Source organism: Hipposideros armiger, unplaced genomic scaffold, assembly GCF_001890085.2.
Source record: "Hipposideros armiger isolate ML-2016 unplaced genomic scaffold, ASM189008v1 scaffold_68, whole genome shotgun sequence".
Classification (NCBI taxonomy): domain Eukaryota; kingdom Metazoa; phylum Chordata; class Mammalia; order Chiroptera; family Hipposideridae; genus Hipposideros; species Hipposideros armiger.
This window is the reverse complement of record NW_017731418.1, coordinates 372501-385308: the sequence shown is the minus strand read 5'-3', so window position 1 is coordinate 385308 and position 12808 is coordinate 372501. Positions and strand designations below refer to the sequence as shown.

Here is a 12808-nt window from a genome sequence, read left to right as displayed (position 1 = left end):
AAACTGATGAAATATAGCTTATACATAATATATATTCTTTTATAGCATTAAATTAGAAACAATTCAACAGAAAAAGTTTTAATAGCTCTCTCATAAAGTCATATTCACTTGCTCTTGGGGAATTCCAAATTCTTGAAATTAGGCAAAAACATCACTTTCAAAAATCGACTATTTTAAAAGTCATATCTATTTGATTCTAAGAAATATCCTGGTCTGAAGGAAGAGCCGTAGAATGTTAGGTGTTAGGCTACCTCTACCCTTTTCATTGTGATTCTATGGACAAGTCATTGTCATTTTTCAGAGATTTCATCCTCACAAAGTAGCTGGACTATATAAGTGTTCCTCATCTGTATATTTACAGTCCTCTGGGCTGGGGGCAGGGAGGAGATTCTTCCTAATATCTCCTACCTTCCATCCTGTCAGTACTGCACAGTATCCGGGAACTCAACCTGTGCACTTCTCATGGGCATCTGTTAGTTTTGTGTAACCTGCATCTACCTCCCATCAACCAAGCGGAAAAACACTCCAGTTTTTCTGGAGGAGCCACACTCCCCACTCTCAGTGTGCACGATTTAGATGGGCCTGGCCCCATTCCCTGAATCCAAGTGTGGACACAAGACCTTTTTCTGGTCAATCGATATTTTCCAAAACTGAAGTCATAGGAATTGTTCCAAGGATGAACTTCTGACTCAAGCTGTCTAATCATAACTAAGCCACGCGTTGGCTGGAAAAGCTGAGAACACTGTTGTCTTCCCTCTGATCTTGCACCTTGAGGATGTAAGTCTAGATCTGCTAGCAACCACCACAAAGCCTGAATCTGGGAGGTGAAGAAAATCCACAGAAAAGCAGAGCCAGGAGACGGAGAAGAAATAGGTCTCTTTCAGCCTCTGAGTCCAATTAGTTTGAAAAACTATCCTTGGGCCTTTCAGCCACATAAGCAAGTAAATTCCCTTATTTCTGTCAAGGTTTTTGTAACTAAAAGAGATGTGTTTGGTACATGTAATCTATAAATTGAATAATTTATTCAGCCTAATAGAGGTAATACAAATACTTTTATAATATACATATAGATAGATAGATAATGTGCCAAATAAAATGTAAATCAGTGTAAACATTTTCTAAGCCTTTTTGTTAGGATTTTTTCAATCAATATATATAGTAAAGGTACAATTTGAAAATTTCAGCAGTCCCTTCAGATTCTAAAACCCTACAATGTTTAAGAGCCTTTGCATTACATAAATCAAGGCATAACCCTCTGCATAAAATAGCACAGGGGACATTTGTCCTCAGAGATTAATCAATAAGCAGCTGTGTATCTTTTCCTGATATTGTGAAATGTGATAACGTTGAGATACTGATGTTGCACTATGGGCTTTGTAGGTTAGCGACATGGAAATAAGGCTGTGAATTCTGAGTAAAACAAAATAAATAAATAAAATAAAATAAAATAAAATAAAATCCAAAAGATGCCTTTTGTTTTAATCCTTCTTTTGGTGCCTGTGGAGGTTTCACACTGAGTAATATAAATCACCAATGTGCTAATTAAGCTGTGTTTCTCACTTTAAGGTCTTTTTGTGTTTTGCTCAAAGTGATAACAAATGGCACATCATCATTTTCCTTAGATCTGAGATCACAGAATGTCCACAAGCAATATACAGTTGTAGTGATACAATAGCCAGCATAAAAATATAAGGCTTTAAATATCACCCACCACAAAACTTGGAATATAAAATGTGAAATTTGCAGAGGTATGACTAATGGGGTGATTTCTATTTTTCCCAGCAACTGAATACCCAGTCCACGAATGGAGCACATATAATACTTAGAAAACAGTCTTACAGAAAACTGACAGATATATAGGGCATTTTAGCTTGCATTATGTGATTTGTAGAAGTAATCTCAACTGGAAGTACTTCAAAGGAAGGCATTAAACAAGTGTAAAATAACTAATCTACAAGTATTTATTAAGTGTTTGCTATGTAGCCAGTCAAATCCAAGGTGACTGAGGAGGAAATAAGAAAGTCAACTCTAAGGACCCCATTGAGAGTAACTTGATTCTATCCCCCTCTTTCAACCTCATCCTTCCAACCACTATGCATGTAGGTCCCAGGCTAATTGAGTCAAAGCACATTCTGACTCATCTCATTCTCCAGCGCAAGCATCTTCAGTGACTCCCTGTTGCTTCCTAGATATAATACAATCTGGGTCTCTGGGGTTGGCATAAACTCATCCCAACCTAATCTAGCCTTATCTCCCAGTATTCCCCTTTGGGCAACATGTATATGTTTCAGTATCTTGATCTAAAGAGGAACTGGTTCTAGAATGGCTATAACAATGATGACAACAATGATGATGGAGAAGAGGAGGTGGAGGAGACAGACATTCTTTGACTGGTGATCAGGTGCTAAGTATCAGTCATTGTGTGAATTATTTGACATCCATAAGTCTCTTTATAACCTTGTGAGGTGTGTACTATTTTCATCCCTGTTTTGTACTATCGAGGTGAGAGTCACATAACATACAATTAACCATTTTTAAGTAAACGAGCATTTAACACACTTCCAGTGTTGTTCAATCACCACCTTTATCCAGTTTCAAAATGTTTTTATCACCCCAAAAGGAAACCTGGTATTGATTAAGCAGTTTCCTTTCATTCTTCCCTCCTCCCAGCCCCTGGCAACCACATGTCTACATTCTATCTTTATATCATTTTAAAAATGGAGAAGCTCTGTCTTAATGAGGGGAAGATACTACTCCAAATTCTCATTGGCAGGAATAACAGGGCTGGGATTCTGTCTTCTTCCTTAAAACAACTAAGTTCTGAGGCTTTTGAACCACAATTACTTGAAGAATAAGTTTACCATGAACATGAGGTTAGAAAGAGGTACACCTTAGAGTCCTAATAACTATAAAATAGACCAAATTCCCAACCCACCCCAAAGAAACCACACACCATGGGCCTAGATGGTTTCGCTAGCAACTCTCAGCACCCCAAAGGCCCCCAGAAATTCCTTTCTAGCCAGTGTTTGTTTGCACCATTTATCTATTATGGAATATGTATTGAGCACCTATTATGAGCTCAGTGTATAAGCGTGATCTGCTGAATTTTGTATGCCTTTAAAACTCCCAGAGGGATCAAGTTCAAAACAAATATCTTTAAGCCTGTGCATGCCATAATCAGTAAAATGGGTCATTTTGTTTCCCTCATGTTGGGGTCCCATTTCTTTTGTAGAATATAGTATGAAAATTATAAAGTATGAAAATTATAAAATATCTTATATAGCAGATGTAAATTATCCAAACTATAATATGCTATGCATACTACAGTATTATAATTATACATTGCATACTATGGTAATTGAATAGAAATCTAGATATATTATTATACATAAGAAATCATATAAATGAACTATTAAAAGTATGATGTCGCGGGGCCAGCCGAGTGGCGCATTGGTTGGGAGCTGGCTTGGGATGTCAGAGGGTCCCAGTTCGGATCCCACATGTGAGGGCCACAGTGATGCTGCCCTCTACAGCTAAGATGCTGAACAACAGCTCATCCTGGAGCTGGGTTGCCGTGAGTCGCTGGCGACGGCGCAGGCTGCAGCCCCTGCTGCAGTGGGTTGCCATGGGCTACCGTGTGTAGCCAGCAGCCAGCGTGAGTGGCCCTCAGGCCACCGTGAGCGGCCATCCAGAAGCCAGCAACTGATCTGTCTCACAGGGGAAGAGCGCAATGATGGTGCCAACTTGGGCCAGTGAAGCAACGTCCTCCACAACTAGACTGAAGAACAAAAAGACAGTAACTTGTCTGTTCCCCTTCCCCTAATTCCCCAATTAAAAAAAATCTAAAAAAAAGAGTATAATGTTGCAAGGCATCTCATTTGACTCTAGTCTAGATGAACCACCACAACAGCTGTCTGACTTATGACCCTAACCACACCCTTTCTACCTGTATAAGTTAGAGTACACCAGAGAAACAGAACTAATAGAATGTGTATGTGTGTCTGTGCATGCATGCACTTAAGTGTATGGGAGATAAATTTATTTTGAGGAATTGGCTCCTATGATTGTGGGGACCAGAAAGTATAAAGTGTGCAGGGCAGGCTGGAGACCCCCAAAAAGTTAATGTTGCAGCTCAAGTTCAAAGGCAATCTGGAGGCAGAATTCCCTCTTACTTGGGAGGACTCAGTCTTTTTCTCTTAATGCCATCAACTGATTGAATAAGGCCCATTGACATTATGGAGGGTAATCTGCTTTATTCAAAGTCCTGATTTAACTCTTAATCACAACTACAAGATACCTTCATAGCAACATGAAGTTTGGTGTTTGGTCAAACATCTGGCTACCACAGCCTAGCCTAATTATCACACAAAATTAACCATTGTACTATCTATTATGGACTAGATTTTAACACCCCTCCCCGCCACGCCAACAAATTCCTATGTTGAAGTCCTAATTCCTAATGTGATTATATTTGGAGACAGTGCTTTAAGGAGGTAACTAGGATTAAATGAGGTCATAAGGGTGGGGCCCTAATCTTATAAGACTGGTGTCCCCATAAAAAGAAGAGATACCAGAGAGCTCTCTCACTTTCTGCTCCCTACCTCCCATGGGCACAGGGAACACAGGAAGGGGACAGATATCTACAGTACCTCTCACCAGAAACCAACCCTGCGGGTACTTTGATTTTGAATTTTCCAGCCCCCAGAAATGTAGGAAAATTAATTTCTCACTTAAGCTTCCCAGTCTGTAGTACTTTGTTATGGCAGCCCTAGCAGACTAGTGTACCAGCCACATCTTTTCTTGGTGGAGTGGCCAGGGATCCACTGAGAACACACATCAGATTCTGTCCGTCCTTTGCCCCAAACCTTCCAATGACTCCTATGTCGATCAAAGTAGAAGCCAATGTTGCTAAAGGCCTACCCTCCCAATGGTATCTGTTCACACAGGTCTCTCTCTCCCTCAGTGGCTTCTCTCCCAACCATGCTGACCCCCTTCCTGTCCCTGGGCCATGCCAGGCCAGATCCCAACTCAGAGATTCTGTGCCGGTTCTTCCCTCTGACTGGAAGCTTTCCCCCAAATGTCTGTACTGTTTCCACTCTCATCACCTCCAAGTCAATCCTCAAAAGACCCCCACTCAATAAGAGTTAGGTTGCAACCAGCCCTTCACCTCCACCCCTTGCTGTTTGCTCCCAGCATCTCTGGTCCCCTGTCCCTGCTCTACCTCATTCATCCTCTCAGGAGCCCCAAGAAGAAAGTGCTATTCTTATCCTCATTTTACAGATGAGTAAAATGGAGGAAGAGATGGTGGGATTACTTCCCCCTTGCCCATTAATCCCCAAAGTGGAGGGGCCAGGGTTTCAAGCCACATAGCTTTACTCTAATTCCATGACTTTAATCACTCAATGAGACTGTGCTGTTTTGAGAGAGCAAAGAAAATGCCATTTTGGTTTTTTTTTTGTCAAATTATTGACATATAAGATTGTGTGACTTTAAGGTGTAGAACATAATGATTTGATATATGGATCTATTGCAAAATGATTAGCACAGGAAATGCTGCTTCCTGAGTGAACACGATGCATCAGGTACCGTCTACACCCCATGCCAATGCAAAACTTTTATACATTGTTTATTCAATTGCCAAATAATTCTGTGAAATCGGCATGGTTCTTTTTGTAGAAATGTGAAAATAACCTTTTTGGAGAGTATGTAGCACAGCAAATGAAGGAATTTGAATCTCCTTTCCAAAATCTGCATCTTCATTACTCCATGCTATAGCTAACAATCTGGCTGTGGATAGGATGGGTCTTACATAAATGTGGATCTAGGATGGGTCCAGAGTTAAGACTGCCATATGATTTAGGGTTTTCTCAAGGACAGAAATTAGTAGAGTTCAGGTGTATACTTGTGTATATGGTCTGATGGACATATGCTTTATAGGATTCATTCCTTGTGGAATGGGCTAACCTTTTACATGGCCTACATATTATGAGCTGAGAGATGCTGCAAAGCCTGTCACGATGCATGTAATTCCATCATTAAAAATGAATTCTTTTGAGTTATGGCTTTGCAATATTCTAGTAAACCTTTGAAAATTACAATAATCTTCCAGAACTCTTTCTTTTGAGACTGCCAAAGACCCAGACCTAAACAGTAAAGGTTTATAGACATAGGTAATTAAAAATCTAGAGACATGCTGGCTGAAGGTAAGGTTTGTTCCAGCAGCTCCGGTGATCTCAACAAGGGACCAGTTTCTCCCCATTTGTCTGTTCTGACTTTCATGATATATGCTTCAGTCAGAATTCACTCAGGGCCCCCAAAGCTCTAGGCTCTCCCCTTGTGAATGGAACACAGAGGTCAGAGTTTCAGATTTCTCTTTCTCACACCACATGGGAAGCATCAAGGGGTTCCTTTCATAGCTCCAATAGAAGGGAGGAAAACCATCCTTGTAGAAACACCAGCAAACATCTTCTTGCATCCCTTTATCTCTTACTGGTTATACCCCTGTCCATGCTCCAATCAGGATCTCAGGAATGAGAGTCTCTGATTGGCTTGAGGTAGTTAAGGCTTCTCTCTGAAGTTAAGAGTGGAGTCATTCTTGCCAAAATTAGGTGGCTGAAATGGGGACCAAATGAATTGCTCAAAGGAAATGTGGGACAACGTTAGAAGAGGTCATACATTCATACATGTTCATTAGAAAAGGATCAAGTATGGAACCATTTTAGGTTGTTAATACTTTATTGGGTTACTGGTATATTCACTGATTGCCATTGGTGGCACCCAGCCTGGTACAAGGCATTTGAGAAGAAGGGTGTGCAGAGGATGTAAGTCTGGGTGGGTGTGTGTAGGAGGGGGCACATTTCATCTCCTGAAGTGAGAAATTGACAGAGCTGGCAAATATAAAAATTGGTACAATCTGAGGGGACTGAGGTCATATGTGACTATCAGAAGTTATGAGGCAGGGCAAGAGGAAGAAGGCAGAAAGATGCAGAAAAGAGGAATTGCCTACTTGACAATTTTGCCTTGTGTGTGAGGCATGGGCTAGAAGACGGGCAGGCTACAAAATGAGAAGAGATAGACTCTGCAAAAACAAGCATACATTATAGAAATTCTCAGATGGGACGATCCTCCCGAGAATTTTGTTATGTCCTAGCTAATTAGCCAAGTAGATAATTCATTTTGCTCTTGAGAATCCAGTTTTCCCCAAGGGGGAGGGGAGGGATATTCAAGGTCTGCAAAAGGAGAGTCCCAGATTACTGTGTTACTAAATACCAAGCATCCCCTCTCCAGGGCCTGAGCCCAACAAGGACAAAGCAAAGACAAGTCATCTGGCTCTGGGAGTAGCCACTCCCCTCACACGTCCCTGCATTCCTATCATCTAATTTTTCTGTCCCCTCCCCTAGCATTTAGGCCTGGAGATATCCGAGGCCGTGGGAATGCAGATCTTGGAGAGAATTCCCTTTGCAACACAATGCCTTTTGCTATTGCCAAAATATCAGGCAGTATGATGTGGGTGGGACACAGGAGGAAAAAAGGCATGCCCAGTGCTCAGTGGGTTAGAAGAGCATCGCTGTATAACAGCTCAGCTCCCACCTGCTCTTGAGAAACACAGTTTCCCCCAGGACTGAACAGGGCCAAGCAGGGGCCTAACGAAGGTACGGTTACACCTGAGACAGGATGTAACAAGAGAAAGGAGAAATTCAGCCATGAAAACGCTTGTTAGTGTGTGTCCAGCACAGGGAGACACTGGGTGCCTTGGGCAACTAGTACAGCTTCTTGTACTGCCCCCATGTAGGAAATACCATTATAACTGAGGTGGGTGCCATCAAGCTAGAAGATTCTAACTCATGACCATCTAGCCAGTTTTTCAGTTTTCCTTCTGTTTCATTAATAACTTTCTTCCAGGAAGAGAATGTGTTAACTAATGAACACAAACACCTTACATCCTTGACAGTTGTATTTCAACTCATAAAGTAAGGAATTGGTATTTTGGTTAATATATCAGTGTCTTGTAAGTTACGAGACATGAGTCTATTCCATGAAAAATGGATATACTCTGGGGATGCTGACAACATCTTAATTTCCGAACATGCCAAGCTAAAGAGCATGGCCTCTGCTGGCCACGATAAGGTCCGCCAGAGGGCCTTGTCCCACTGTCTGGTTGGACTCTCTAGGTATCATTCCTCTTGCTCATGCCCTTCATACCACAACCACAACACAGAGTCATCAGCAAGGCCAACCTCATAGCAAAGGATTCACCTCCACTCTAATTAGGAGTCTAAGAGAGATCTTTGTATGTTGAAAATGTGTGGCCACTTTATTCGAAGTAGCCAAAAGTCGAAACATCATACAGAATTTAAGAGCTGTAGTGAGAGCCCTCATTTTCACACGTGATGACAAAGAGTCTCCAATAAGCCAAATGACTTATTTATGGTCACACATTTTTGGCAAAAACAGAGCCTAGAATTCTTGTTTTAAGTCTAAGTTTCTTTCCACTGAAACACGATGGTTCCCAAAGACCATCAAAGTTATCACCGTCTCCACAAAGAGCCGTGCTTCCTCAACATCTTTTGCATTCATAGTTATTCTTAAGTGAATTAAATTTGAAAACATAGCCAACCCTCCAACAGAAGTGTAGGCATTTTTATTATGTTTCAAAGGTGACATGCTCTGACTAGTTTGTAACCAAATTATAAATGCCCCAATGGGTCCTCCATTTCCTTACTATAACGATCCTAAGGTTTCATATAAAATTTCAATATAGATCAAGTGAAGTCTCAATCTCAGAATTGTCAACTCAACACAAGTTCTTATTTTTAAGTGGCACATAGTTAAGTTACTGATAAAGTTCAGCCAGTAACTTTTTTTTTTCCTTTTGGTATGTTTTTCCTCTTAAAGGACTGACATGCATGCTTTTATTGGGTAAAGGAAATTATGCTGCTCATAGTATTTTCCTTTTTGTCATGGTGGATAGGTGACTAATAATGAATATAATGATCAATCACAGGAATTGTGCTAAACTAGTGATTTTGGTATATCATGCCCTTTACTCTGAGCCGTCCACGCTGGGTTCCAGCCACAGTCAGGCCGAGCTATGGATCAGGGTGAGTGAACAGTCTGGTAATGGGTCAGCTATGCTACATCAGGGCTGAGCAAGCTAACTAAAATCTTAGCAAGATGAGAAGCCAGGAAATTAGTACAAACTAATTTCAGACAAATTAGAGGCATTACAAACAATGAAATAGGAGTGAAACACATGCCAGCTGGAGATAATGAAATCTCGAGAATAAGAAAGGGGCCAGCCAAGACAAAAGTCATATGAGTACAGCAAAGGCACTTGGCCATCTTCCTTGTGAGTTTATTGATTAGTTTCCCTGCCCAGCTTAGAGTCATAGTCAACTTCCTCTAGTCTTGCACTTTTGTTACTAATCTGTCTAATTGTGTATGTTAATTTTGTTTTGATGAGAAAAAAACAAACAGACAGACATCTGAGATGTTCTAAATGAAATTATAGTGAGGAGCAAAATGAGAGAAAGAGCAGTTAGCATGTGAATAGCTGGGGGCCACTTGACAAAAGACCACTCACATTCCTGAATGTTTGTTGGAGCTTTGAATCAACATCCAGACATCCACTAGAGACCACTGGATGGGCCATTGCATCCTGCATATGCATGAACTTTCTGGACCATTGCCTGAAGTAACCAATCAAAAGTAGTATAATAAGTATTTTTTTCCTTACAGACTGTGTTCCTATCACAGAACTGACCCCCACCTTAGCCTGCCTGCCTTAGCTGTAGCCAATGTAAATTCTTTCAAAATTACTTATATCTTTCTTCCCCCTACTTGATGTCTGTTAAAAAAACAAACAAACATATCAACTCCACAATGGCAGACATGTGGCCTTTTCTACGCAGTGCTGCTGCTAGTGGTTTAGACTTAATTCCCTAGGACCTGCTCCTCTAGGGCCCAATAAACCCTTTCTTTTAAGAAGGCTTTCAGCCATGGAAGTTAAGTTTTTGGTTAACAGTTTTATGTCTCCTCTACTCTTATACTGAAGCAAGAAGACAGAGTGCAAAATACTCATTTAAGAATATATGATGTTTGGGCCAGTCGAGTGGAGCGATGGTTAAGAACTGGCTTGGGATGCCAGAGGGCCCCTGTTCAGATCCCACATATGAGGGCCAGTGACACTGCCCTCTACAGCTGACATGCTGAACAACAGCTCAACCTGGAGCTGGGCTGCCATGAGTCACAAGCGATGGGGTAGGCTGCAGCCCCTGCTGCAGTGAGTTGCCATGGGCTACCGTGTGTAGCCAGCAGCCAGCGTGAGCAGCCAGCGGCCGCAGTGAGCGGCCGTCCAGAAGCCGGCGACTGATCTGCCTCGCCCGGGAAGAGCGCAATGATGGTGCCAGCTTAGGCCAGTGAAGCAACGTCCTCCACAACTAGACTGAAGAACAACAACAAAAAAAACGACAGCAACTTGTCTATTCCCATCCCCCCAATTCCCCAATTAAAAAAAAAGAGTTAAAAAAAAAGAATATGTGATATTTGTAGGAGCTAACTTGTGATTTACAAACTATATGTGGATGGGCTAACGAACACCTGTTTTAAAAAATTGTGACTCCAACCCTCACTCTGGAGTACTGAAGAATGGCAGGAAAGCAAGTATGGCTGGGGCAGGAGGAAGCAAAGAGAATAACAGGAGATGAGGTCCCAGAGCTTGAATACGAAGGGGACTGTGTAGGATGCTGTCAGTCAATTAAGGGTTTCCACTATTACTCTGTATGAGATGGAAAGCCACTGAAGAGCTCTAAGCAGAATATTTGTATGACTTGACTCATGTTTTAAGACGATAACTGGCTGCTGTAAGATGGAGAAATGGGAAACCAGTCAAGAGCCTATGCCATTGCTCCAACAAAGATGATGGCAGCTTGAACCTAGGTGTTTGCAGATTCATCGGCTGAGAGAGCACAAAATAAACAGAGGAGATAAAAATAACTCCATTGTTTTGAGCTCAAGTCATTGGAAGCTTAGAGTTGCCACTGAATGAGATGATGCCCTGAGGCAGCGGGCACAGAGAGATGAAGAAAACGAGGTGGCTCCGAGAACCCACAGTCTAGAAGAGGAGAGATGAACAAGAAAGAAAAGGCAATGAAAGCAAGTTCCATTTCTTAGATGCTGACTCTATACCAGGCACTGAACTAAATATTCTACAGCTATGGCATCATTCAGTCTGCATGATGACTTAATGTGGTTGACACAATTAGACCTATTTTACAGATGAAGAAACTGAAGCCCAGCAGAGTGCAGTGATTTTCCCAAGATCTAAGAGCTGAAGGACAGAGATGGTTTGAACCCATATCTGTCTAACCTCCAACTCAGGTTCTTAAGTACTGCACTTTAGTCTAACTCTGACTCAGCTTAATCTGAGGAAATAAGGCAGGCGGGATATATGAAACTGGCCCGTGAGTACAGGGAGCAGTTTACCTGTGACAGGATGATTGCACGATCACTTTTAATCTATAAACCAAGAAGGATGGACTCAGTGATTTCCATGGTACCTCTCAGCTCTAAAAGCCTATAATTTTAAAACATGGTGATGCTTCTTTTCACTAAAGTGAAAGTCATTTTTATTTCTTAAGATTGAATAGCATATAACACAATTCTCTTATTTATACAAAGCTATTCCAAGTCAGGCTGAGTTGAGCCTCAAGCCTTATAGTTTGCCCATTTTAAAATAGAAAGAGTGTTAAGGTTAAAAGGATAGCATTGAACACAGAAGGGTGAATGAGGAAAAGGAATAGGCACATCAGGGAAATAAAAATGAGGTTTGGAGAATTGTCATTTTCCAGAAAACTGAAGGAGTTTTACATTTCTTCTACTGAGGCATCTTGACTGTTGGCTAAAAAGTTCAGTGACAACTAAAAAGGTATCTTGCATGTTCACAGAAACTTTAATTTTCATACTCTTTGTTGTTCCAGATCCTGGTTTGTAATATTACACCTTCAATTTATCACAACAGCAAAATCATCTGAACATATTTTTACCCAGAGAGGACATAAATCATACACAGTCAGAAAAAGATAATGCAATATATTTATGTTTGCCTTCAATTTGGAATATGTCTGTGTGATTAAAGTAAAAATTGGCCTAGATTTAAGGAATCACAAAAACAAGTTTGGGTTTAATTAGGATGTAACAAGCAGAGTGTTTTTCTTTATCATCATCATTAAATTTACAATAGGCATCCATAATGTATGTATTTCTGTAGCAGTCGGCAGCTATAAGGATATGCCACCTGATTTGCTGACACTGAAGGCAAATGAAGTTACAGTGAAATGATATCAGAGTGTTTGATTAGAATGAACAGAAAAGGAAAAACTCAAAACTCTGGCTTTTAAACTGTGCCTCATGGAAAAAGAATGTCATAGTTCCCAGAAGGAAGAACTCTCTCTGTCTCTGTCTCTCTCCCTCTCTTTCTCCCTCTCTCTCCTTCTATCTCTATTTCTATCTCCCTCTCTGTCTTTCATCTTATCCTTTTTTGGATAAGATGTCATTTTTATAACGACATCTTAAAATCTCATTTTAAGCTTTAAAAATGTGTAAAACAGCAACTAAGATTATAATAAATGAATTCAGTGTTTAAAAATATAAATAAAATTGAAGACTTTGCTCCATATATTGAAATCATCATTGTCCCTATATACTTTCTGGGGATTTCTAGGGAAAATTATATTCAGTTATTATAATGGCTATTCTTTTCTTAAAACACATGCTTAATAGGAAAACCACAATAGAATGTTCAGAGGAC

General features: G+C 40.7%; 1 protein-coding gene across 1 annotated transcript in view; it reads right to left on the bottom strand.

Moving 5' to 3' along the window:
- The window catches only part of LOC109382696 (cytosolic beta-glucosidase), a 131550-nt gene that overhangs the window by 50078 nt on the left and 68664 nt on the right, over positions 1 to 12808 (bottom strand). The window lies entirely within an intron of this gene.